We start from the raw sequence: 26,628 nt of genomic DNA on the forward strand, positions 1-26,628 counted from the left end.
ATTTGGACGGGCACGCCCTGCCGAAGCTGGTAGACTGCCTCTGGACAAAGACGTTCCACGTGTGTTGTGTTCACAGTTGGCCAACTATCTCTTGGCAGTTGCGGTTCTTTCTTTTTCATGGGGGGGGGGATTGTGAGCTTGGGGAGCCTCCAGCAGGAAGGACCTCTTGCGTTCAACAGTGCAGAAATAACCCGTGAAGGAAAGACTCTCAACAGCACCCCCCCCAATAATTCATGATACTATCTACCACCCCGTGGCCATTAAAAAAAGGGGGGGAGGCTTCCTGCCCCTCCCTTCCCCAAGATGCCCACCTTCTCACCAAAGCTCTGTGAAGTCGCCTTCTCTTTTGGTCCCATTTTACTGATGGGACAACCGAGGTGGCATGATTTGAGAGCGGAGCGTCTCCAAACCCCCGGGACCACCCCAGTGGCGCCTGCACCAGGAATCAGGGCTGAAAATCTGGATCCCACTTTCTGGGGTGCTTGCCTGCCTGCCCCCACCCCGTAAGTGCTCAGAAAGGTGGGTAGCTCCAAATCTCCCTCTGCGCATCTTCCCTCCGCACAATCGGCGTGTGGATTCCTCCACGAAGCCAGCGCGCGCGCGCTCCCAGCAAGCAGCTGCAACCTCCGCCCCCGAACCTACTTATTCGTGCGCGCGCCTCCCAGCGCAGGGGGCTGAGCTGCGGGAGGAGGGAAAGAGAGGAGCGCATTCCTCGCGCCTCCCCCTCGAAACTTGGACGGCAGGCGCTCTGCCAGCCTCTCCCTTCCCTCCCTCCCGTCGAGCCGCGATGGTACAACCCTCTCTCCACCCCCACCCCATGTATTTTTCCATTACGCCATACGTGCCTCTTTTGTTTCCTTGCAGAAAGCAGCCCGGCCGAGCCTCCGCTGCTGGAAAATAACCTCGCCACGCCCCACCCCACGGGCCGGGGTGCGACTCCAGGTTCCTTGCTGGGGTGGCTGTTGCTGTGGGAACAGGAGGGGTAAAGTGGGGCCGCTTGCTAACTCCCGTTCAAGCTGTTTGCACCCCCGACGCTCAAAGCACGTCCCCCCCCCCCGTATCGAAGAATCCTGGGAGCTGTAGTGCGCCGAGGGCGCTGGGAGTTGTAGCGCGGCGCGAACTACACTTCGCAGGGCCCTTTTTAGGGGTGCGCGCACTCTGTGCTGAAAGCCAGCTTGGTTTGGCAACGGAAGCAGAACACGAATGAAAACAAATGACATTAATTTGGTTTTAATAAGTGCGCATCCAGCGGTCGCAGCCCCTTCGCGCTACAGGGGACAGCTGAAACCTTTGGAAGAATGCGCAGCGGCGATTGTTACGCACGGCCCGCTTTCTGTCTTTTCCAGCAGCTCAAATAGATCCTCTTTTTGCATGGGAATAGCAACTTGTAAAAGCTCGATTTTAAAGGGCTTCCCACGCGCGCTTCCTTTCCAAAGCGACACATTCCAAATAAAAGCAGCGCAAGGGTAAACGGGCTTACGCCGAAGTAAATCTCGTCGGCTTCCATGGGGCTTCCTCCCTAAGCACGTTTCCAAGACCAGCCTAAAAAATGGAGATCTGGAGTAGTCGGGGGGTGAACCCAGACTTAAAAAGCCACAATTGCAGGACCGCCTCTGCAATCGCTGGTTATTTGTAAGGCTTCCCACGGCGTGCTGCTCTAAGCGCCTCTTAACCCACCCCTGCGTTTTGACCCGGGATGTCTCCGAAGGGCTGTTTTCGCGACTGAAAACCGGCCTGCTTCCTCTCTCCCTCGCTTGAAACCCCCATATGTAAAATCTACGCTAAGCAACGACAACGAAAAGGGGACGTTTGGTTTCAAAATGGTTCCTCTTCTGCTCGCTATGCTGCGCTCTCACGATGCCGCATTCCGGGCTGAAAATGGGACTCTTGGGAACCCGATCATCCGACAATGCGCTTAGCAAGCCTCGTGGCTTCGCCACCCGAAAACAAGGCTGCTCTTTGCTCGACGTTTACCCCGCTCGCTTCTCTTCCAGCTTCACGTTAAACCGGCAGAAATGGCGGGGGCGAGAGCGCGCAGTTTTGCCCGGGGAGCGCGCCGCGGCTGCCCGGGCAGAGGTTCAACGCCTGGCTCCCCACATCCAAACCGGCACCCCAAAAATGAGCAGCTTCTCTTTGCACCTTGTAGCCTCCACAAGCTAAAAGGTGCAAAGGCGCTGAAAGCAGACCCCCCCCAAAAGTCACCCCGTCTTTCATGGTGATTGTTCGGATTGTAAGGTCCTCGGGGCAGATGATCCGGGGTCTTGCTTCAAGTTAACCTGCAGAGCGCCAGCCGTGGCATCAATTAATGGAAATAATAACCAGTCGTGGGGCCACGGAAGCTAATGCAACGCGCATTTTTTATTAACATTGCCATGTAAGGGATGTTGGGAAAGGGGAACAGACGGGAAATGGAGGGGGCAATTTTGGGAAAACTCCCTTCAAGCCCACAAGCCCCCTCTTTGGCAGAAAGCTAGCCAGTCATCCTCAGTTGCTCATCTGTAGAATGGAACCAATCCTCAGCATAGAATTAAAAAAGATGCGAGTCAGTGAGCGAGGCGGCGTGGTTTGTCCGTGCACAGTGAAATTGCAGCTAGACGGGGTGTTTTAGCACCACGGCCGATACCCAAAGGAGAGCTTGTTAAATAATAAGACATTGTTGGTGGTGTATAATCGGAGGTGCGGGTGGCGGGACGAATATGAGGGATGGAAAAACAGGTCGGAGTGCAGAGAATAGTATTTGGAGGGTCGGGGGAGGAAGGCGAAGAGACAATAAATCGGACGCATACTTACCTGCGGAAATTTGCAAGGAACAAGAACAACCCCTCGACTCCTTCGTTTCTAAAAAGACGCATATATATATAAAGGATTCTCAAGACGCAAAGGCGACCTCGCCATGGCGCATTTGCCTGGGCAGGAAAATAAAAGGAGACGCGCTGCTCTGGCTTTTCCCAGCACACAAACTTTTGGCTTTTTGCACACCCCCCGGGAAGGCATCTAATGGGGGGCCCTGCATCCAAACCTCAACAGCTCAAAGAGCGACCACCACCTCGTGCCCCCCGAGACTCCTCTAGCGAGCAAAGGAGACCCCCGAGCTCCTTCCGAGGGAGCCCAGGGCGAGGCAAGATGGCTTCCTTCGCGCGTCCGTCTCCCCACCTTACGCAAAACGGACTTTCTGCAGCGAAGGGCCGTCGGATTTCCCGCGAGGAAGGATCGAGGGGCGCCCGGAGGCCGTCCCGTCCCCCTTTCTCTCCTCTGGGGCGCTTTTCAGGGCTGCCCAATGGGCCCCCTCTCCAACCCGCCTCGACGGCGTCGGCGGGTCCGGGCTCCCCGCAATCTTCTCGGAGACCGGGCCTCGTTCTCTCCCCCTCCCGTCCATTCTTCCCAAATCCTCCTCGTTCGTCTCCCTTCCTCTCTCGTGCTGCCTTCTCTTCGTTTCCAGCGTCCTCCGTGTTTTAAATCTGACCCCCCCTCCCTTCTCTCTCCCCCCCCCCCCGTCTATTTCCACCAAGAGCTGCCTGATGCGGTGGGTTGGCTTGCGGGGGGAGCAGCAGATCGGGGCGCACAGCGCAAGGACACACGCGCACACACACAAAAACACACACACACGTGTAGCAGCAGCAGCGAGGAAAGGACAACTCGGGGTCACCCGGAGCAAAGAGCGGCCGCGGCCGGGAGAGCGCCTTTTCCGCACACCACCATCACCCAAGGGCGCCCGTTTGAAATGGGGGCACGGTTCCCTTCCAGAACTGGGGCACCGGCTCAAGACGGTTCGACACGGGCGCGCCAGGGGGACACAGTCGCCGGTAGAGGTCGAGGCTACTAGCCACGACGGCTCAGTGCGACCTCCGGGGACAGGGGCAGTCTACCCGTCTGAATAAGAGGCCTCGGTGCCTTGATTTTCGAGGGGGACGGTATTCGAAGGCACCTTTGTTGGCCACTTTGGGTGAGAAAGTGCTGGGATCGACGGCTGATCTAGCCGCGGAATTAGAACGCTTTTAAATATACCCCCTTCGTTTTTGTTTTGGGGAAAGCCAGGAGGTTGCTTAGGTGCGCGTGCAAAATGCAGGTTCCGCAGCAACGTCGGAAGTTTTTTGGGGGGTTGGCTGGGTTTAGCGAGCTGGCGGGCCTCGCCTCGGCCCCGTTTGGGTTTTGCAAGCTTTTGCTGCGGGCCTCCCCGCCCCCTGGGGGGGGTGTACAAAGATCCGCTTCCCTTTACCTCCTGCGGGCCCCCACCGCCCCGTCACCGAAACTGCAACAGCAGCAGGTCAGGAGGGATATAGGCTAAAGCGCATGTTGGCCCAGAGGACGGGGCGGGCGGGGGGGAAGGCGGAGGAGGATTTGCAAATCTCCCCCCTCCCCGCTCAGCTGGTCCTTTCTCCTGACAACCGACACCCCTTCGCCCTCCCCGCCTGCTGCTATCAGGCACCGACCCCTCCCGCCCAGCAGGCAGATGCTATTAATACCCAGCACGTTTCGGACGTGCACAAAAGGAGTCCCGCGTGGTCCTTGGCAGCGCGAGGAGGGGCGGAAGGATGGGGGGGGGGAGAGTCGGAGCTCTCCCTGCAAAGGGACGTGTCCGCCAATAGGGGCCGCCGGCGCGCACGGCAGGCTGAATGAATGGAGGGCGCGCCCGCCATCCTGTGCCGTCGGGGGACTGAAAAAGGCTTGGGGAAGGAGCCGGGGGCCGGAGCAAGTGGCTTCCCAAGGCTTGCAGGGCGAGAGCTGACTTGGCAAGCAAGCCCGAGGGCCGTGGGGCACACAGAGCAGGCTCACCCATGAAGTGCAAAGCTCCTGGACGTGTCGTTTTGTGTTTAAAGCCTTCTGCTTTGTTGTCAGGGTTATGCAAAGGTAGCAGGAGGGCATCTGGAAGATGCCACAGAAAATCCCAGGTTCTTTCCTGGTCACAAGGGGGGCAGGTTTTTTGGAATTGGTTTGGAATTAGAAGCGCTGGTGTGGGGCCGCTGCAGATGTGGGGCATAACATGGAACGGCTGGTGTGGGTCTGCCTCATAATGCAAAATGGCTGCGGTGACATGTGTGGCACAACAAAATGGCTGTGGCCGAATACAAAATGGCTGCTGTGGCAGGTGCAGGAGAGGCTGAGCAGGAAAAGCAAACAAGTCCTGTGTGATGTGAGAGGATATGACAAGGGGATATTATTTTTGTTTTATTTTTGATATATTCACGGAGCTGTTACAGTAACTCGGAGCCCTGCTGCTAGAAAGCTAGAACCTCTCTCCCTGACCTGCTAGCTTTCTACGTGCAGTGACATTCACAATAAAAAATTTTGGGGGATGACCATAAAGTCATATGATAACAGTAGCAGAGCTCTGGCCGCTATGGTAGCCTTTTCTTGCACGCTGAGGTGTCTGCTGCCTGCAAGGCCTCAAAAGATGGCACCTATCCCACTTGCCAGCAGTCCAGCCAGCCGGATGAGTAACTCCTTACTCATGGTTCAGGATGCGGGACTTTCTCAAGCTCCCAAACATGGCCGTGGCCCAGCCTATCCGCAGTCAAAGCACATTTTGCCCTGCAAATGTATCTTTATGGCTGTGTAACTGAGCACGCAAGTGCATCTGTCTTTTGCAGGAATTGCTACCCAATATTTATGAAGGCTTTTCACTCTTCCATTTCTTGCATTTATGCTCCTTCATCGAGGGAAATGGCCTTTTACAAAGCCACCGGAAAGGCAGATCTTTCTAAGCTCCCTCCTGATTTGCAGCAGGCCTCATGTGCTTAAGCCAGAGCTGCCTGCTCATGATTCCCAAACACAGCGATGTCTCGAGAGATTCAGAGTGCGTGCAAAATTTGCAAGTGCCAAATGGCAGCGGGGACTCACTGCAGAAGCAGGGAGGAGATCACAGAGGAGTCCCTCCGGCTTTTGAGAATTGAGGACTTGCCCCAAGGAGCTTACAATATATATATTTGTAGTGGGGAAGGGAAAGGAGGGCGAGACAAAGGAAGAATGTGAGCTTCTGCCCTTGAATACGCCTGGGGAAGTATTAGCCTTATCCTCCATTAATTTCTCTTTTCTTCTTTCAAGTTGGTGGCCGTTGCTGCTTCTTGTGGCAGTGAGTTCCACAGTTTAACCCCACGCCACGTGAATAAGTCCTTCCTTTTTTCTGTCCTGAAACTTTCAGCTTCACCAGACACGGCAGGACTGCGCCACTTCTGAATCACACGAACCGAAGGCTTCTTCCTCCATTTAAATAAATAAAAAAATTAAAATCCTCGCATGCAGAAAAGTAGCGTGTCAGGGAGGAAGGTTCCAGTTTTCTATCGGAAAGGCTTTGCATTGGGGGGGGGGGCCTTGGTCCAGCCCCACAGGGAAGGCCCATGGCTGCCCTACAAAACGTACCCTCCAATGGACACTGCTTGCATCTTTCTTTTAATCTAGCGCAGGGGATGCTTTTGTTCAGTTCGGAACTCAAAAAGCTGTCTGAAAAGTTTGCATCCTGCGTTTTCAAGAGCGGCATATTCAAAGGAAGTTGAGTTCATTTATCTTCTCTGTTTGGTGGAAAAATGGGTAGCCCTTTTGCTCCCTGCCCCCTAACTCTCCCTTTTTTAAAAAAAGGAATCCTCCCTGTGGTTTTGCCCTCATCCCATTTGAACTCTCCCCGTTCCTGCTTCCTCCCTTCCCAGTAAACAATGGCAAGAGGAAATGGTCCCTCCAGTGAATTTTTTCCACCTCTTTACATCATAAAAGACCTTCATTGTGGTCATTCCTTGAAGGTTTTAATTGACTCTCCACCACCACAAAAAAGGGGGGGGTGGCTTTGGAAACAGGTGGAAAGAGCAACACAACACCTCTCTTGCACCCTCTTCCCATGGGGCTATCCCATAATAAGTTTATGGGGCTCTCCTGTGAAGGAATGGGAGCTGCCCTAAATTCTTTGAACCCCCTTCCAGCAAAGAAACAATTGCAGCTCCGAACCCAAGAAGTGCTCCTAGGATTTTCTCCCAGGGGGTGGGCTCCCCTCTCTCCCTTCCTCATTTGCCTCTTCCATAAGAGGTCTGGAGGGTGGCAACACGAGAACAGGGCCTTTTCCATGGTGGCTCCCCGTTTATGGAATGCTCTCCCCAAGTAGGCTCACCTGGTGCCTTCATTATACATTATATTGTGATTTCATGTTGCGAACTGCCCTGAAGTCCACGGGTATAGGGCGGTACACAAATTTAATAAATAATATAAAATAATAATACATCTTTAGGCACCAGGCAAAAATATTTTTGTATAACAAGGACTTTGGCTGATTTAACATTTTACGGCCTTTTAAATGGGTTTCTGGGAGGTGGGTTGCTGGTTTGTTTTTGTTTCGTTCTGTGACGTGTGTGCTCATTTTGTATTTTTACGTTGTGATGACGGGCAACGTACAAATTTAATATATAATAATGATGATGGCTGCAAATTCCATCGGGACATCTGCCTGACCCGATTATCCGGTGGATTACGCGTAATCTCAGGATTTGCAGGGACGAGCAGGTGGTGGCGGTTTCGAAAATCTGCCCGGGATGCAAAAGTCGAGCCATGCAAGCACCCCGGTTTTTTGCAGCTAGCGTTGCAAAATCCATTTGGGAGAGCTTTCCTAGCGCTCTGCTGGCCTCCCCTGAGTCACCGCAAAATCTCCAGGAAACAGGAAAGGTTCATGCTCCCAGCTGCTCCGCCAACTCCCCTTTTCTCTTTATTCTCCAGTTCTGCTCCTCCTCTGCATGGTTCTCTATGAAATTTGTTGCCCTTTGTCTCTTCCCCGCAGCCCCACGGTGAGCTTGGCATGGTTGAAATAATATAATAATGATGATTTATTATTTGTACCCTGCCCATCTGGCTGGGCTTCCCCAGCCACTCTGGGTGGCTTCCAACAAAATATAAAAATACAGTAATGCATCAAACATTAAAAGCTTCCCTAAACAGGGCTGCCTTCAGATGTCTTCTAAAAGTCTGGTAGTTGTTGTTCTCTTTGACATCTGGTGGGAGGGAGTTCCACAGGGTAGGTGCCACCACCGAGAAGGCCCTCTGCCTGGTTCCCTGTAACTTGGCTTCTCGCAGTGAGGGAACCGCCAGAAGGCCCTTGGAGCTGGACCTCAGTGTCTGGGCAGACCGATGGGGGTGGAGACGCTCCTTCAGGTCTACTGGACTGAGGCCATTTAGTGCTTTAAAGGTCAGCACCAACACTTGAATTGTGCTCGGAAACGTACTGGGAGCCAATGAAGGTCTTTTAGGACCGGTGTTATATGGTCTCGGCGGCCACTCCCAGTCACCAGTCTAGCTGCCGCATTCTGGATTAGTTGTAGTTTCCGGGTCACCTTCAAAGGTTGCCCCACGTAGAGCACATTGCAGTAGTCCAAGCGGGAGATAACCAGAGCATGCACTACTCTGGCAAGACAGACAGTGGGCAGGGAGGGTCTCATCCTGCGTACCAGATGGAGGTGGTAAACAGCTGCCCTGGACACAGAATTGACCTGTGCCTCCATGGACAGCTGTGAGTCCAGAATGACTGCCAGGCTGCTCACCTGGTCCTTCAGGGGCACAGTTGCCCCATTCAGGACCAGGGAGTTCCCCACACCTGCCCGCCTCCTGTCCCCCAAAAACAGTACTTCTGCCTTGTCAGGATTCAACCTCAATCTGTTAGCTGCCATCCATCCTCCAACCACCTCCAGGCACTCACACAGGACCTTCACCGCCTTCACTGGTTCTGATTTGAAAGAGGTAGAGCTGGGTGTCATCCGCATATTGATGAAAACTGCCTGTTCCCCTCCAGCCATTGCAAAAGAAGGGTAACTGAAAAACGGATTTAACCTGGCAAGGAACGTGGCCCAGACAACAGCAAGATGAAGAGAGCAACAAGGTCCAGAACTTAAGGTCCGTTTCAGGATCAATCGGATCCAAACAATGGCTCATGTTAGTGTGCCCTGTGTCGCACGAGGCTTCAAAATTTATTTGTTTATTTACGTATCACCTTTTCCTCTAAGGAGCTCAAAGGGGGTGTAAATGGTCCTTTCCCACCATTTTTATCAACCCTGCAAGGTAGGTTAGGTTGAGTGGCAGTGACAGGCCCCCAAGACCACGCTCAGCGAACTTCATGGCCGAGGCAGGATTCGAACCCTGGTCTCCCGGTTCGTAGTCTGATGCACTTTACCAGCAGCACCCTGGTGTGGAAGGAGGGGATGGGAAGGTGCGGCAGAAAGATTTAAGAACAATCAAGGAAACATTTAAACATTTCAGAGTAGCATAGTATATATGTTTTAAAATATTTATATTTATTTGCGGAATATGGATACTGTAGATGTTTTTTCAAAGTGAGAGCAAGATGATCAAGTGATACTAAGGACAATCCTGAGGACATTTGAACAGAAGGCTGGAGAAGACTCATTTATAGTTATATTTTGGGAATGCTTATATGTAGCTGCTTTGTTTTATATTTTCTGGGTGTCCCATGATCAACTTATAAAATAGTTGTGTTCTGAGTTATAAATCAGGCACTGCTGGGAGTTGTTTCTTTTTGTTTCCTAATGTCTTATCAATATATTTATAAATTCATGGTGGTGCGAGCAAATTTTTGTTCCGAAACTGGCCCAGAGAGAAAGAGTTTGAGAACCCCTGCGCTAACCACTACAGTACACTGTTCCTGGAACATCTGGGCTGCTGTTTAGAGGCTCTGCAAGCAGTACCAAGATCTGCTTCCCACACTGGAAAGAGTGATGGAGGATGTATGGCTGAGTCACAAAACACCCTCTTTCCATGCTTTAGTCGCAAGGGACCCCAAGGGTCATCTAGTCCAACCCCCTGCAATACAGCTAAAGCAATCCTGAGGCATTCCTCCAAACGAGGCTTCACCTTCAGCTGGTCCCCTCTGGATGTTCTGGATTACAGCTGGACTAAAACTCCCAAGTGGTTCAGATGTTTTGGACCACAACGCCCAGCTGAACTAAAACTCCCAAGCAGTTCCCGCCAGATGTTCTGGACTAAAACTCCCAGCAGAACTGAAACTCCCAAGTGGTTCCCTCCAGATGTTTTGGAGCACAACTCCCAGCTGAACTAAAACTCCCAAGCAGTTCCCTCCAGATGTTCTGGACTAAAACTCCCAAGCGGTTCCCTCCAGATGTTTTGGACCACAACTCGCAGCTGAACTACAACTCCCAAGCAGTTCCCTCCAGATGTTTTGGAGCACAACTCCCAGCTGAACTACAACTCCCAAGCAGTTCCCTCCAGATGTTCTGGACTAAAACTCCCAGCTGAACTAAAACTCCCAAGCTTATCTCTCCAGATGTTTTGGACCACAACTCCCAGCTGAACTAAAGCTCCCATCTGGAGAGCGCCAGCTTGGGGGAGGCCGCAGTAAAACAAGAGTCCTGTGGCGGCCAGCTCTCCCTTGTGCGGAAAGGAGCGCTTGGCTTTGTCGCCTCCTGCCTCCAAGGCTCTCCATCTCCAGGTCTCCCTTCCCGAGGGGCCTGCGGGACAAGGCCTCCGTCCAGGGTGGGTGGGGAGCACCTTCTGGGGGCCGATTTTCCAGGGGATAATCCTGGGAATGGAAATCTGATGGCAGCAGCCTTCTCCCCTCCTCCTCCTCCTGGATCTTTGTTTGGCTTCCGCAAGGGCTGGGGATATTTTTAACTTGCATGGCAAGGCCAGCAGCCGCCCTCCTCTCCCGTAAACAGGAGGGGAGGCATCTCAGGCGGGCAGGGAGCGCTGGGTGGCAACCGTAACGCTGGAGATGGCAAACAAACAAGGCAGCTCGCCTGCCGGCCTTGCCAGGCCTCCTCCGCTCTGACTCACCCACTCCAGTCTCATTCTTTCCTGGATCCTCATCCTGCCCTCCGCCCTCGTTCGTTCCCTCCTTCTCATCTGATTTTCTTGACATCTCGTTTCTCCCCCTCTGCCAACCTCCTCCACACCTGGCTCATCGCTAGAAAAAGCTGCACTGGGAACTTTTAATAGGCATTGTGGCCCAGTGGTGAGATTCCTGCATTGCACGGGGTTGGACTAGATGACCCTCGGGTCCCTTCCGACTCTACAATGCTATAATTCTGTGTACTTAGAGCGCCCAATCTTTCTGGCACACTTTCCCCCCAACCCCAAATGTTAAAACTGTGGCACTTAACTGTAACAACTTCATGTGAGTCCCAGCACCCTTTTTCCTCTGAAAAAAGTGAATAACATTATTATTATTATTATTATTATTATTATTATTATTTATTTACATCCTGCCTTTTGCCCTGGCAGGGACTCAAGGTGGCTTACAGACAAGATAGGAACAGCTAAAAACGCAGGCATTAAAAAGCAATTGAACATTGAATTAAAATTTTGTTTTTGCTGGGTTGGTGTTGGTTAAATGTTTAGTTGAGTTTGGTGGTTTTTAAAATTTGGGTATAACTAAACTGATTATTATTATTATTATTCATTATCATCATTATTTTCTATTGGTTTATTTATGGACTCTTTAAGATATTATGTTTTTTAACGTTTGATGTTTTATTATGTTTTTATATATGCTGTGAACCCCCCAGAGTGGCTAGGGAAACCCAGCCAGAGGGGCGAGACATAAATAATAAAATAATAATTATTATTAAACCACACAACACTCCATTAAAACACACACGCCATCACAATAAAAATAGCACAGCAACCAGCCCTTTCCTCAAAAACAGTTCCGGAAAGCCCGTTGGAACAAAGAAGTCTTCACCTACCAGAGGAAGGATAGCAAGAAGGGAGCCCGGCTGGCTTCTGCAGGGAGGGGATTGCAAAGTTGTCCGGGGGAGCCACCACTGAGAAGGCCCTGTCCTGCTTCTCTCCTAAGAACGCCTGCGAGGGTGGCAGGACCTAGAGAAAGGCCTTCCCCGAAGATCTCAAAACTTGGGCAGGTTCGTATAAGGGACTATGTTATTTCAGATAGCCTGGACCTAGGGCTTTATAGGTCATAACCTGCACTTTTGATTATTCCTGAAACTGGTGGAGCTCTTTTAGCAAGGAAGTCATCTGTTCACTAAATCAGAAAGTGCTCCGGGTGGTTGTTGGCCAAACCCTCACTCTCCGCCTCCCCTACAGGGTTGTTGTGAAGGTAGAATGAGGAGGAAGGTCACCACAGGGTCCTTGGGAGGAAAGGTGTGGTATAAATCCAGCAAAGAAGATTTGTTGTTGTTGTTGTTTAGTTGTGTCCACCTCTTCGTGACCCCCTGGACCAGAGCACGCCAGGCACTCCTGTCTTCCACTGCCTCCCGCAGTTTGGGCAAACTCATGCTGGTAGCTTCAAGAACACTGTCCAACCATCTCCTTCTCTGTCGTCCCCTTCTCCTTGTGCCCTCCATCTTTCCCAACATCAGGGTCTTTTCCAGGGAGTCTTCTCTTCTCACGAGGTGGCCAAAGTATTGGAGCTTCAGCTTCAGGATCTGTCCTTCCAGTGAGCACTCAGGGCTGATTTCCTTAAGAATGGATACATTTGATCTTCTTGCAGTCCATGGGACTCTCAAGAGTCTCCTCCAGCACCAGAATTCAAAAGCATCAATTCTTCAGCGATCAGCCTTCTTTATGGTCCAGCTCTCACTTCCATACATCACTACTGGGAAAACCATAGCTTTGACTATATGGACCTTTGTTGGCAAGGTGATGTCTCTGCTTTTTAAGATGCTGTCTAGGTTTGTCATTGCTTTTCGATACCATTGTTTTATTTCATGTCTCTCTTTTTTATCAAAGTGGGCTCGAAGTGGCTCACACGATTCTCCCGTTCCTCATGCCCACTAAACATGCGGAGGAACTTTCTGACGAGCTGTTTTGACAGCTGAACAGACTGCCTGAGAAGGTGGGGGACTCTCATTCCTGCAAAGTTTTAAAGCAGAGGTTGGATGGCCATCTGTCATGGATGCTTTAGCTGCGATTCCTGCATTGAAGGGGGTTGGAATGGATGACCCCTAGAGGTCCCTTCCGTCGCGACAGTCCTGTGTACGGCCCAAACATACGCCGTTCCATTTTTGCCATTCAGAATAAGTGTTTTTTTACCCTATTCAGGATGCAAATTCCAGTCTACACATCAACCTGCTCAGTTTGCTGGCAACAGAGCTATCCTTTAGCAAGGCAGCTGCAGGTGCAATCGAAATTCTTCAATCCCCATTGCAAAACAGGTGGGGTTCATCTGAAAATGCATTTATAGGGGCTTCTCCAGTCTCTCTCTAAGTTGCATTTTTAGCTGAATTTGGGGGATCACTTGAAGCATCCGTTGTGTCAGGCTATTTCCATTGCTTCTCTGTGATTTCCAAGCAGCAGAAAGTCTGCAAATTTTGAGAATGAACTTGATTGGCAATGAGAGTTGAATAATTTCAATTGCATCCATAAAGCTGTCGCCTGTAGCCCAGGCTTTACCAGACTGGCTTTTGCAAAGGACCCTGGGATCTAGTGTAATAATAAAATTTAAGGCCTTATATATGTAATAAATGTTCAAAAATGTACCAACCAAGCACGTACATAGATCAGCACAGGAAGACCGACCTGAAATTATTTTGACTCCCAAACCGACCAAATGTTTCTCTGCAATGAGGGAGGGTGAGGGAACCTTCCCATTGTCTCAGGAAGTGGGAAATCACCATTTCAAAGGAATGGGCAGACTACCAGGAAAGGCAATCAGATAAGGCGTTATCAGATAACCTGGCAGACAGGGGGGGAAAACAACATTCAAATTTCTGTTGTAGACCACCTTTTCTGTGATGTATGTATGATGTTTGTGGGGGGTGGTCTTTGGTTACACCCCTTCCGTGATGTATGTATGATGTATGGAGGGGTGGTCTTGAGCTCCAGGGCAGGGAATTTAAAATGTCTATATAAGGGCGGACACACCTTGGTTCTGGGTCTTCCTCCTTTCCTGCGTGTGAGGGGAGCACCCTGTTGCAACAGTTCAATAAAGATCAGGCTTATGAGCTGCTTTGCTTCTCAATATTCTCTGGTTGGCCTCTGTTATTTTCTCCTACAAATAGGGAACCCACTTAAGGACTCTATATGGGCTCTTGGATACCCCATAAGGGAAAAGGGGGAGATTTTGTTTACAACACTAGTCAGGGAGTTCTGCTTTGGTGGACCTCTTCTGGTTCTGCGGGGCCTCTCTTAGTTTCTTGCAGGGAGCACGATCTGGCTTTGCAACGGATGTCGTGCATGGATTTGGATAGCTCAGATCTGGGACAGCTTCCTTTCACTGCCAAGAATAGGTGGGACGTCTCCAAAAAAAAGTCCAGGGCAAAAGGCAAGTCGGAGAAGAGGAGAGAGATCCAGTTTCAAAAGCATCTGCACTGGGTATCTCCAGCTGTCTTGGCAATTCTTATGCCCCATCCATCTCTTCCTTGGAGACCTCCTGTTTTCTCCAGCCTGAACTCCCAGGCTTTGCTGGGCTTGTCGCTTGGTACCTCTGCAGCGCATGCTTTGAAATCCTCCTTTTGAGCTCCCCGCACCCCTCCTCTGGCTTCCTTCTCTGCCTCCGTGGCTCAGCTCCCAGCGCAGGGGGCCATCTGCTTGCAGGAAGGGCCAAGAACATTCGGGATGAAAACACACAGGCCTTGCACCCCCCCCCCCTGCAAAAGGCAGAATGGAGAAAGAACAGAGCTTGGAGGGGAGGGGAATATAATACCGTTGCATGCCCCCCCCCAGGGGTTCCAGGAACACTTACGCAGGGTCTGTGTTTCCTTTTGGAAATGAGGCACAGCGGAGACAGGGGGATATATGGTTCATTTACACATATATACAACCTGAGCCTGCGATGGAGCGTCTTCCAGCATCGTGCTCCAAGAGGGTCTGGCGTCTTCCCCGCCCCTCCTAAACTCTCCACTCTGCATCCTGTTGTAAACAAAATCTGCCCTTATTCCCTTATGGGGGACACAAGAGCCCATATAGAGTCCTTTTGTAGGTTCTCCATCGGTTGGAGAAAATAACAGAGGCCAACCAGAGAATATTGAGAAGCAAAGCAGCTCATAAGAAAAGCCTCCCCATTGGCTTTTCCTTCACAAATCCTGTCTTAAGGGCACATTTAAGATATGAATAGGGTGTGAGCCTGTGACCTGGCTCAGGAACTAAGTATTTTTCATTACAAAAGACTGGCCAGGCTCCCCAGGGTATTCAATCAAGTGAGCATTAACAGGTAACCTGCCAGACAGGAGGTAAACAACGCACTCAGATTTCTGCTGTAGACCGCCTTTTCTGTGATGTAGGTATGATGTTTGTGGGGGGTGGTCTTGGGTTACACCCCTTCTGGGATGTATGTATGATGTATGGAGGGGTGCCCTTGAGCTCCAGGGCAGGAAATTTAAAATGTCTATATAAGGCCTTGCATGCTATTGTTCTGGGTTCCTCCTCCTCTCCTGCGTGTGGTGAGTGAGGACCCTGTTGCAACAGATCAATAAATATCAGGCTTATTAGCTGCTTTGCTTCTCCATATTCTCTGGTTGGCCTCTGTTATTTTCTCCTGCCAATAGGGAACCTACGTAAGGACTCTATATGGGCTCTTGGATACACCATAAGGGAAAAAGGGCAGATTTTGCTCAGCGCACCAAGACCGGGGAGATGGAAAACTGATGCTCAACTTTCTGAAACTTAATCTAAGCCGCAGCCTCTCTTGGGAGGGGAGCCAGAAGGGGTGTTTGGTGAAGCCAGGCCGGCTGATTACGCTAAAATGTTCCCTGTCTGAGTGGATTATGTGGAGTTAGCAACCAATTAGTACAAGGTTTTTTGGAATAATTCCCGGTAGCTGGTTGGCATGTCTGAGGCTCTTTGCGGTCCTCTTGTCTGGCTCTGGTGAGCCAGGTATCGGGAATGTCAGAAGCTAAGCAGACCCGTCTTCTGCTGGTCTGGACATTGTTTTTCATTCCCACTCCTTCACGGAGAGGTGGAAAATTCAGGGCACACTCCTTCTTTTGAGGGGTAAAAGCACCAGAGACTCACAGGGGAGGGATTTGCAAATTGGCAGGCTGGGAAATCAACACACAGGCCTTCCGGCACAGTTGCAAAACTAATCGGAGCAGGTAAAAAAAAAGAGAGTAATCCTCTACAATGGTGCAGAAAATTTGGGGACGCACTCTCAGGCCCAAGCCTGAATTCAGTGGGCACTAATTTGGTTTTTCTTCATTTACTTCATAAAATTTATACGCCGCTTGCAACCTCAAAGCAGTTTGCAAGAAGGCAAAACAATAAAATCAAAAAAATTCATCCAGTGAAAATAGGGACATCCCATTCTACACCAGAAAGCGCCTGCTGCATTTGATCTCGCCAAACGCGTAGACTGGTAAAACTGTACTGAGAATCACAGAACTGTAGAGTTGCAAGGGGATCCTAAGGGTCATCTAGTCCAGCCCTCTGCAGTGCAGGAATGTGGGGCTCGAACCCATGACCCTGAGATGAAGAGTCTCATGCTCTACCGACTGAGCTATCCCAGCTGTCACATAAGAACATCCTGCTGGATCCGGCCCATGTCCCATCTATTCCAGCAGCCTGTTGTCACAGGGGCCAGACAGATGCCTGTGCCAAAACTGCAGGCAGGATTGGAACACAGGACCCCCCTCACCTCCTGTGGTTTCCAGCAACCTGTCTGCGGAGGCAGGGCATAGCCATCAGGGCTAGGAGCCATCAGTAGCCCTCTCCTCCTCCCTGAATTTGTCTATTCCCCTCTGTTCCTAGGACCCACGTACCTACGGGGCCGCCTCTCCTGGTATGCCCTGCGGAGGACCTTAAGGTCCACAAACGACAATATTTTGGAGGTCCCAAGTCGCAAGGTGGTTAGGCTGGCCTCAACTAGAGCCAGGGCTTTTTCGGCTGCGGCTCCAATCTGGTGGAACGCTCTGTCACAAGAGACTAGGGCCCTGTGGGACTTGACATCTTTCCGCAGGGCCTGCAAGACAGAGTTGTTCCACCAGGCCTTTGGTTTGGACTCAGTCTGACCCTTATGTTTCCCTCCCCTTATGGTCATGATCTATGGGCTACTCTTAAAATGAGGTTGCATTTTAAATTGCATTTTAACCTGTATTTTAAATTGGTCCCCCCCCCCCCCCGCGCGCGCATTATGTTTTTACTGTGATTTTATTGGTGTTAGCCGCCCTGAGCCCGGCTCTGCCAGAGGAGGGTGGGGTACAAATAAAATTTATTATTATTATTATTAAATATTATAAGGAAAAACTGCTCCCTTTCCCTTATGGGGTATTCCGGAGCCCATATAGAGTCCTTAAGTGGGTTCCCTATCAGTAGGAGAAAACAGAGGCCAACCAGAGTTATATTGAGAAGCAAAGCAGCTAGTAAGCCTGGTCTTTATTAAACTGTTGCAACAGGGTCCTCACTCGCCACACGCAGGAGGGAGAAACCTGAACAACAGGGGCAACCCCTTATATAGACGTTTGAAATTGCCCACCCTGTAGCCCAAGACCACCCCCCAAAACATCATACATACATCAGAGAAGGAGGCGGTCTACACCATTACCTGGGCAGCCGGGCCATTCTTTTGCGATGGTTAATACTTTAGTTCCCGAGTCCAGGTTACAGGCTTACCCTATTCATACACAAATATACCCTTAATACAGGATTTACAAGCAAAAGGACAATGGGAAGGCTTTCCCCATGTGGGTTAAACCACAGAGCCTAGGGCTTTGCTGATCAGAAGGTTGGCGGTTCGAATCCCCGCAACGGGGTGAGCTCCCGTTGCTCGGTCCCTGCTCCTGCCAACCTAGCAGTTTGAAAGCACGTCAAAGTGCAAGTAGATAAATAGGTACCGCTCCGGCGGGAAGGTAAACGGCGTTTCCGTGCGCTGCTCTGGTTCACACAGACTGTGGAACTCCCTGGCACAGGAGGCAGTGATGGCCACCAGCTTGGACGGCCTCAAAAGATGATTAGACAAATTCGTGGAGGAAAAGGCTGCTGATGCCTACTAGCCCTGATGGTCCTGTTCTGTCTCCCCAGGTGGAGGCAGAGATGCTTCTGAATCCCAGTCGCTGGAAATCGCAGGAGGGGAGAGTCGCTCTTGTGTTCGAATCCTGCTTGCAGGTTTTGCACAGGCATTTGGTTGGCCCCTGTGAGAACAGGATGCTGGACTAGATGGGCCGTGGGCCTGATCCGGCAGGCTCTTCCTACAACCCCCATTGCAAATCAGGCAACGTCCAGCCGAAAATGCAACTTAGCCTGGCTTCTCCAGTCTCACTCTTAAGTTGCGTTTTCAGCTGAATTTGGGGGAACTACTTGAAGACGCCTGCTTCTTGGGAGAAAAGCAATGACATACCTAGACAGCATCTTAAAAAGTCGAGACTTCACTTGCCAACAAAGGTCCGTATAGTTAAAGCTATGGTTTTCCCAGTAGTGATGTATGGAAGTGAGAGCTGGACCATAAAGAAGGCTGATCACCAAAGAATAGATGCTTTTGAGTTATGGTGCTGGAGGAGACTCTTGAGAGTCCCATGGACTGCAAATAGATCAAACCTCTTCATTCTGAAGGAAATCAGACCTGCGTGCTCACTGGAAGGACAGATCATGAAGCTGAGGCTCCAATACTTTGGCCACCTCATGAGAAGAGAAGACTCCCTGGAAAAGACCCTGATGTTGGGAAAGATGGAGGGCACAAGGAGAAGGGGACGACAGAGGATGAGATGGTTGGACAGTGTTCTCGAAGCTACCAGCATGAGTTTGACCAAACTGCGGGAGGCAGTGGAAGACAGGAGTGCCTGGCGTGCTCTGGTCCAGGGGGTCACGAAGAGTCGGACATGACTAAACGACTAAACAACAACAAAACCCGAGGTACCACTGTATTTATCTAAGTGCTAATCGCACAGTAACGTTCCATTAAGTTCCAAAGTTCTGACACATTGGGAAAGAAATAGGAATGCTTTATTTTGCTGTCCCTAACCTATGGCCAACTTTAAACTTACTTTAGACTCCAAACCATGACTAAACAACAACAAAAACTGCAACAACTTGAAGCATCCGTTGTGTTAAGCTGTTTCCATTGCTTTTGTGCGATTTGCAAAAAGCTGAATGTCTGTAAAATTTGGGTATAAGCCTGACTGGCCATGGAGGGTTGAATAATTTCAGATGCAACTGTATGTTCTTCCTATGTTCTTGTCTTTAGTCTGGCCTAGCCAGCAGAGGTGGAGCAGGAAGACGGCAGGCTATATTTAAACCCAGGAGCTTGTGGGGCGACGACTGCTGTCTTCCGTCGGCAGCTCCCCTCGCCAGGCTCTCCTGGTGCCAAGCCAGAGACGGCAAAAGCCAGCCGTGTCTCGCTGCCGGCCGCACCCTTGTCTCGTTCGAAACTATTACAGCTCTCCGGCTGCCAAGGAGCTGTTTTGTCGGGAGGCGGGGTGAAAGCACCCGAGGCAGCAACAGAAGACGCTTGTCTCAGGGAGAACAACGGCTGCCTCTGTGTGGTGACACAGAGAGACCCACACATGTGCAAAGGACTGGCCGGCCCCCGAAGAGAGGCTCCCACTCAGGAGAGTTGTGACTCACAAGGTGGTGCGTGCCCTCACCAACAAACGGGGTTGTGCATGGAAGGAGCATGCCTGATGACTCTTTCGCTCTCAAAACACACATTGAACCACAGACTCGTGGAGTCGGAAGGGGCCACCAAGCAAAGAAGAATGGCAAACCAAGTTGATGGACTGTGCTGAGATGGCAAAATGAACTGGGAAGCTCGGGAAGATGAGAAATTTTTTAAAAAGAAAGGGAAATGTTTATAATGTACGTAAGTTTAAAGTTGGCCATAGGTTAGGGACAGCAAAATAAAGCGTTCCTATTTCTTTCCCAATGTGTCAGAAGTTTGGGACTTAATGGAACAACGTTACTGTGCGATTAGCACTTAGATAAATACAGTGATACCTCGGGTTTTGTTGTTGTTGTTTAGTCCTTTAGTCGTGTCCGACTCTTTGTGACCCCATGGACCAGAGCACACCAGGCACTTCTGTCTTCCACTGCCTCCCGCAGTTTGGTCAAACTCATAGAATCATAGAATCATAGAGTTGGAAGAGACCACAAGGGCCATCGAGTCCAACCCCCTGCCAAGCAGGAAACACCATCAGAGCACTCCTGACGTATGGTTGTCAAGCCTCTGCTTAAAGACCTCCAAAGAAGGAGACTCCACCACACTCCTTGGCAGCAAATTCCACTGTCGAACAGCTCTTACTGTCAGGAAGTTCTTCCTAATGTTTAGGTGGAATCTTCTTTCTTGTAGTTTGGATCCATTGCTCCGTGTCCGCTTCTCTGGAGCAGCAGAAAACTCATGCTGGTAGCTTCGAGAACACTGTCCAACCATCTCGTCCTCTGTCATCCCCTTCTCCTTGTGCCCTCCATCTTTCCCAACATCAGGGTCTTTCCCAACATCAAGAGTCTCCTCCAGCACCATAACTCAAAAGCATCAATTCTTTGGCGATCAGCCTTCTTTATGGTCCAGCTCTCACTTCCATACATCACTACTGGGAAAACCATAGCTTTAACTATACGGACCTTTGTTGGCAAGATGATGTCTCTGCTTTTTAAGACGCTGTCTAGGTTTGTCATTGCTTTTCTCCCAAGAAGCAGGCGTCTTCAAGTAGTTCCCCCAAATTCAGCTGAAAACGCAACTTAAGAGTGAGACTGGAGAAGCCAGGCTAAGTTGCATTTTCGGCTGGACATTGCCTGATTTGCAATGGGGGTTGTAGGAAGAGCCTGCCGGATCAGGCCCACGGCCCATCTAGTCCAGCATCCTGTTCTCACAGGGGCCAACCAAATGCCTGTGCAAAACCTGCAAGCAGGATTCGAACACAAGAGCGACTCTCCCCTCCTGCGATTTCCAGCGACTGGGATTCAGAAACATCTCTGCCTTCAGCTGGGGAGACAGGACCATCAGGGCTAGTAGGCATCAGTAGCCTTTTCCTCCACGAATCTGTCTAATCCTCTTTTGAGGCCGTCCAAGCTGACGGACATCACTGTCTCCTGTGGCAGGGCGTTCCACAGTCTGTGTGAAGGACCTCCTTTTCTCTGTCCTGAATCTTTGCTGGACGTCCACTGAAGGAATGATCACACACTTCCACCCGCAGACAAGCCACAGCTGCCTGAACATCATGCCCTCTATCTAACCTTTGCTCTCTTAGTGGTCTGCCGTGCCCTGTCTGTGATCTTTGTCTCCTTCATCATACATGGTTCAAGGGGGAAATGACACAGTGGAAACAGGTGCCAAAATAACTTTGTACCACTCCACGATCGCGGGATTGGTAGATGTGTAAAGGTCACAGTCCATTTTACCTGACTGGTTTTGCATATTGTGCTAATAAAAAGAGCTTCGGCAGAGCTAGCTGGCAGCTTGCCTGTGCACAGCTCACCTGCATTACCAACTCCTGCCTCATGTCCTTCACTTCAGTCCACCAAGAGAGGGAGAAAACCTTTTCTCCGTCCACGTTCTCCATACAGTGGATAATTTGTACAAACTTCCATCACGTTGTCTCTTACCTTTCCTCGGAACTCAAAAGTCCTGAATGCTGCAACCTGAGCTGCTCCAATTCCTGGATCATTTCGGATGCCCCTTTCGGAAACTTTCCCAGCTCTGCAATAAGCTGAGATTCCACTCTCTTTGGGTATCGGAGTGAGAAGGGCATCCTATGACCCGCAAGTCATGGGCATCTTGGTGCTGGGCTGTGTGTGTGTTACTCAATAAACCATAACCCCCAAATTCACAGATTTCATTTACAAATAAAAGCAAACGGAGGGGTTTACACACTCCCCTTATTCAGGGGTGTAGGAAGGGGGTGCGGTTTCCCCCCCAGGTATCATCCTTGAGGGGGTGACAAATTGGCACACCGCGGGGGGTGGCACTTACCGCGCGGCCTGGTCTGCAGTGTGCCCAAGCCATGCGTCTCTCCTGCGAGTGACACAGTGGCTCAGGGCCTCACACTGCCTGAAACAGCAGCGTGGGGCCTGCGTCCACCAGGTGGACTCTCTGAGCATCTCGCTGTGCCGCCCGTCTGGGTGGATTGCTATGGTGCCCCCATGGGTGGATCACGGTGGCGCCTCCGCCCTTTTCCTGCATCCAATATGTCCCCCGTCCCCCCAAGTTTGGGAACCTGTGTCTGCTTGACAGTACCTACCACCCACAGCTATCCGGAGGTATCTATCCTATAGATAAGGTAAAGGGACCCCTGACCATTAGGTCCAGTCATGGCCGACTCTGGGGTTGCGGCGCTCATCTCGCTTTATTGGCCAAGGGAGCCGGCGTACAGCTTCCGGGTCATGTGGCCAGCATGACTAAGCCGCTTCTGGCGAACCAGAGCAGCGCACGGAAACGCCTTTTACCTTCCCGCTGGAGCGGTACCTATTTATCTACTTGCACTTTGAGGTGCTTTCGAACTGCTAGATTGGCAGGAGCAGGGACCCAGCAACGGGAGCTCAATTCGTCGCGGGGATTCAAATCGCCGACCTTCTGATCGGCAACCTTAGGCTCTGTGGTTAACCCACAGCGCCACCACTATAGCCACAGCGAAACCCCTATAGTTTTTGACAAAATACCGTGTTTTGGTGCAGTTTCCCCCTCAAACCAACTTCAATCCAGACTGAGGGAAAGAATCTTACTGCATTTTCAGTCAGTACTTTTGTGCGCAGCCTAATGCCACAAATAAAACGCACATTGTAGCTTGTTAGGGCTGGCAAGTTTGCTAAAATCACAAGCAGAAGCACTGGATCCAGCTTGTGAGGTTGGCAACCCAGTGAGTATGAGCACTAAATGCTGAGCTTTCATTCTGATTTTTTGGGGTGGGGAGGTCAGACGACGTTGCGTCAAGGTAATTTGCTAGTATGCAATTGAATCCCACCCCCACCCCCCCGAAAAAACAACCATCTGGAATTGCCCCCCATGGTTTGGAAAGGTCCAGTGTTTCTTTCCTCAAATTTCCCCCACTTTTTAAATATTTCTGACATATTTTAATGGCATTCTATTATACTACATAAATGCCTGACGTGTGATTGTATGGTATTGTATGCCATTAAATGTGCTAAGTGCTAATTGATGGGTTACAATTTTTACGCAATTTTCCCGCAGAGGACCTGTTGTTGGTGCAGAAGGAACCAATGTGGGCATGTCAGAGAGCTGGGAAATGTGCAAGTCTGACCTTTTAGATACACCTAGACATGGGGGAGGGAACGCGGGTGGCGCTGTGGGTTAAACCACAAAGCCTAGGATTGCCGATCGGAAGGTCGGCGGTTCAAATCCCTGCAACGGGGTGAGCTCCCGTTGCTCGGTCCCTGCTCCTGCCAACCTAGGAGTTCGAAAGCACGTCAAAGTGCAAGTAGATAAATAGGTACCACTCCGGCGGGAAGGTAAAGTGGCTTAGTCATGCTGGCCACATGACCCGGAAGCTGTACACCGGCTCCCTCGGCCAGTAAAGCGAGATGAGCGCCGCAACCCCAGAGTCGGCCACAACTGGACCTAATGGTCAGGGGTCCCTTTACTTTTACCCTTAGAGATGGGGGGAGAAAATTGGTTTTGTTTGCATTTCAGTGAGAAACTCTCTCATTCGCACCTCACAAGCTGAAACTGAAACTAGCACTTCTCTAAATTGGGCAGCGTGGTTCTCCAACCCAGCAATGCGGGGGGGGGGGACATACATAGTAGTGAAAATAGCATCTACAAATGTATTATAGCTGGGCGCATCCCTTTCAAGAATGCACCTAGCAGTGTTTAAAACCTTGCATTCCCAAAATGTGCTTATTAGGAGAATTTTGCACAGAAATGCTGCTGAATTTCCACGAAGATTTAAAAGCAAGTTGCACGCTGCTGCCGAAATGTGGAGAACAGACTTCAAGATCGAAACCGAACAAAATTAAGAGATATGCCCATCCCTGGTTAAACCCCAAGGGCCCAACCTTCCTTCCTGCCAGCCTGCCTTGGGGTTGACCTTTGCTTCACCCCTGCCCACATCCTGAAGCAGTTTGGGTCACAGTGTCAGGTTCAGCGGAGAAATCTATAAATGCTTACCCTGCTCTTGTGCCAGATGCCTTCGGTTAGCTGGCAAGGCTCCCCAAGGGGGGGTGGCCCCATGGGGCTTTTGCCCCGGGTGCAAAACTGTTACCTTCTTTGTGACCTCCAGGGCGGTGTCAGTGTGCAGGAAGGAGTAAGGGGCTCCTTACCTACAGGGGCTCCTAGCACCATAACCTAAATTCTTCTCTTGCAATCCTGGCTTAAATCCAAGCCGGGAATGCAAAGGGTCTTTCTTGCAAGCTGGGACCAGAAAAAGTGTCCTTAAAAGCCTGGTCCCAATTCTTTCCTTTGAACTGGAATCTCCTGGCCTCATTGTAATGTAGGAGATATTCGATTTAGTCCCCGTTTAAAGGTGAGCCTGCAAGTAACCTGCCCTTTCTGAAACAATATTCACATCCAAACGCAGCCCTCCTTCAGAACTGATGCTTCTCTGAATTTTGCAATGCAGTTTTTTTCCAGACAAGTGATCAGTGACAAAAATGTACTTAGTGCTCGTAGTGAGATATGTGCATATCGAGGAGAAATTTGCCGAAGGCTTTTCACAAGGGCTTAAAAGAAGAAGAAGAAAGAAAAAAACAAGCATGGTGAAAATGTGGAGAACTTAACTGAAGGCTGAAATAAATGAGAAGTGAGAAAAACCGAAATTGACAGGTTTGCCTATTCCACCCGCCTGTCAAAGTGACCCGCTGAATACAGATGCTTGGAGGGAAATTAACGATGAACCCCCAAAACTGGAACCCTCTCCAAACCTGTGCCAAAGTTTTGCAAATTTTGTTTGTTTGTTTGTTTGTTGCAGCAAACTACAAGGTCTGGCTTGCTCCAATTGGGAGCCTCTCAGCCGCAGGGCATCTGTGGCTGACGATTAGAGGAGATGGATTGTGCAAGACGAAAAGGGGCATTTTCCCTGATCCAACCAGGAAGCAATGAGGACATGCAAGCTCCATGCTGCAGGCTTGAGAGCTCTCCAGCAAGCTCCACTCTGGCGCTGCATTTGGCGCTTTTGCACATTCTCAGAAACCGCAGGATGAGGCCTCGTTGTGGTCCAGCACCCGATGGCTGCTGCACAGAGAAAGAGGAAGGAGCGGTTGGCGTTCCATCTCTGCCGCCGCAGCCCGTGTGCTTGGCCACAGGCCCGGTGACAAGAAGACGCCCACACACCGTCCGTCTTGGCTCTGGTAGCGGATGATCAATATCTGTGCTGCCTGGCTCGTCTCATGACTGAGCAGAGTGGCGCATTGCAGTTTCCCTTCGTTGATGGGGAGGGAAAGATGGGCGATGAGTGGGCTGGGGAAACCCAGATTCTAAGTTAAAGACGGATCTACAGCCTTGAGGAACCTGTGGTGGTTTCATGTGGTTTTCAAAAGGATAAAGGGAACGTCATCAGCAATCCATGGTTCCACAAGATCCCAGGTTCTTTGCATCTGCATAACCCAGATGTGCAACCCAAGATACACAGCAGTTTTCTGAGTGATGTAGTAAGCAGCATCTTAGCATCTTAACCTGGTTACAAAATTCAGATGCAATTAATTTGTTCTGCCGTGCCGAGTGTAGGATAAGGGCTTAATATTAGACGATGCTAACCAGAGCTCAGGGACGCGGGGGGTGCTGTGGGTTAAACCACAGAGCCTAGGACTTGCCGATCAGAAGGTCGGCGGTTCAAATCCCCGCGACAGGGTGAGCTCCCGTTGCTCAGTCCCTGCTCCTGCCCACCTAGCAGTTTGAAAGCACGTCAAAGTGCAAGTAGATAAACAGGTACCGCTCCGGTGGGAAGGTAAATGGCGTTTCCGTGTGCTGCTCTGGTTCGCCAGAAGTGGCTTAGTCATGCTGGCCACATGACCCGGAAGCTGTACGCCAGCTCCCTTGGCCAGTAAAGCGAGATGAGTGCCACAACCGCAGAGTCAGTCATGACTGGACCTAATGGTCAGGGGTCCCTTTACCTTTAACCAGAGCTCAAGTCAAGGACTGCTTGGAATATCACAACTCTACTCAGCCAGCTTATCCACACTTACATTTTCTCCTCTCTTTCCAGGCACGGTCCGTGATTTAAAGCTCTATGTCGAAGCGCTCTTTTTTGCTCCAGAGCTTTCTCTGCAAAAACCTGCTCTTTAAAGCTCATTCGGAGCAAATGTCAATCTGCTGGAAACCCGAATTGACATTTGCTTCCCCCAGGCATCTGGTTGGCCACTGTGAGAACAGGATGCTGAGCTTGTTGGGCCACGGGCCTCATCCAGCAGCCTCTTCATACGTTCTAAAGCTGATTTGGAGCTCTTGCAAAACCAACCAACCCATTTCTCCAAAAGGCTGGATATTTTGTGACAAGGAAAGCAGCAGTAAAATATTGCAAAAATTGTGCGATAACGCTTGATGCGACGTCGTCTAGTCTCACCACAAGCAAATCAGGATGAGTCCTTTCTGAAGTGGCTTCATGATTATTTGCATTCATGGTGGTGCTGGGGCAGTTATACACAATCCTGCTTTCAATACTGTTCGCACCTGCAAAAGTTTTGGAACAGTCACGTTGCTTCGACTGGGTGCAGCTAAATCGCCCACATTTAGAAGCATCCATGAATTCAAGGGGGACGCAGGTGGCGCTGTGGGTTAAACCACAGAGCCTAGGACTTGCCGATCAGAAGGTCAGTGGTTTGAATCCCCGCGACGGGGTGAGCTCCCGTTGCTCGGTCCCT

The 26,628-nt window shown here is 50.6% G+C and overlaps 2 long non-coding RNA genes across 2 annotated transcripts; both read right to left on the reverse strand.

The window, feature by feature from the left end:
• Nucleotides 1-1,214: 1,214 nt before the first annotated feature.
• LOC308478176 lies at nt 1,215-4,072 on the reverse strand. Its single transcript, XR_013986881.1, has 2 exons — nt 3,154-4,072; nt 1,215-2,906 (listed from the first exon to the last, which is right to left on the reverse strand). It is a non-coding gene; the product is annotated as an uncharacterized lncRNA (long non-coding RNA).
• A 5,164-nt stretch (nt 4,073-9,236) lies between these two features.
• On the reverse strand, nt 9,237-11,150 carry LOC308478179. The gene is made up of 2 exons (XR_013986886.1): nt 10,025-11,150; nt 9,237-9,968 (listed from the first exon to the last, which is right to left on the reverse strand). It is a non-coding gene; the product is annotated as an uncharacterized lncRNA (long non-coding RNA).
• Between the last annotated feature and the right edge of the window lie 15,478 nt (nt 11,151-26,628).

This window comes from Podarcis pityusensis (assembly GCF_964106645.2).
Source record: "Podarcis pityusensis genome assembly, chromosome: 5".
In the NCBI taxonomy this organism is placed as follows: Eukaryota; Metazoa; Chordata; class Lepidosauria; order Squamata; family Lacertidae; genus Podarcis; species Podarcis pityusensis.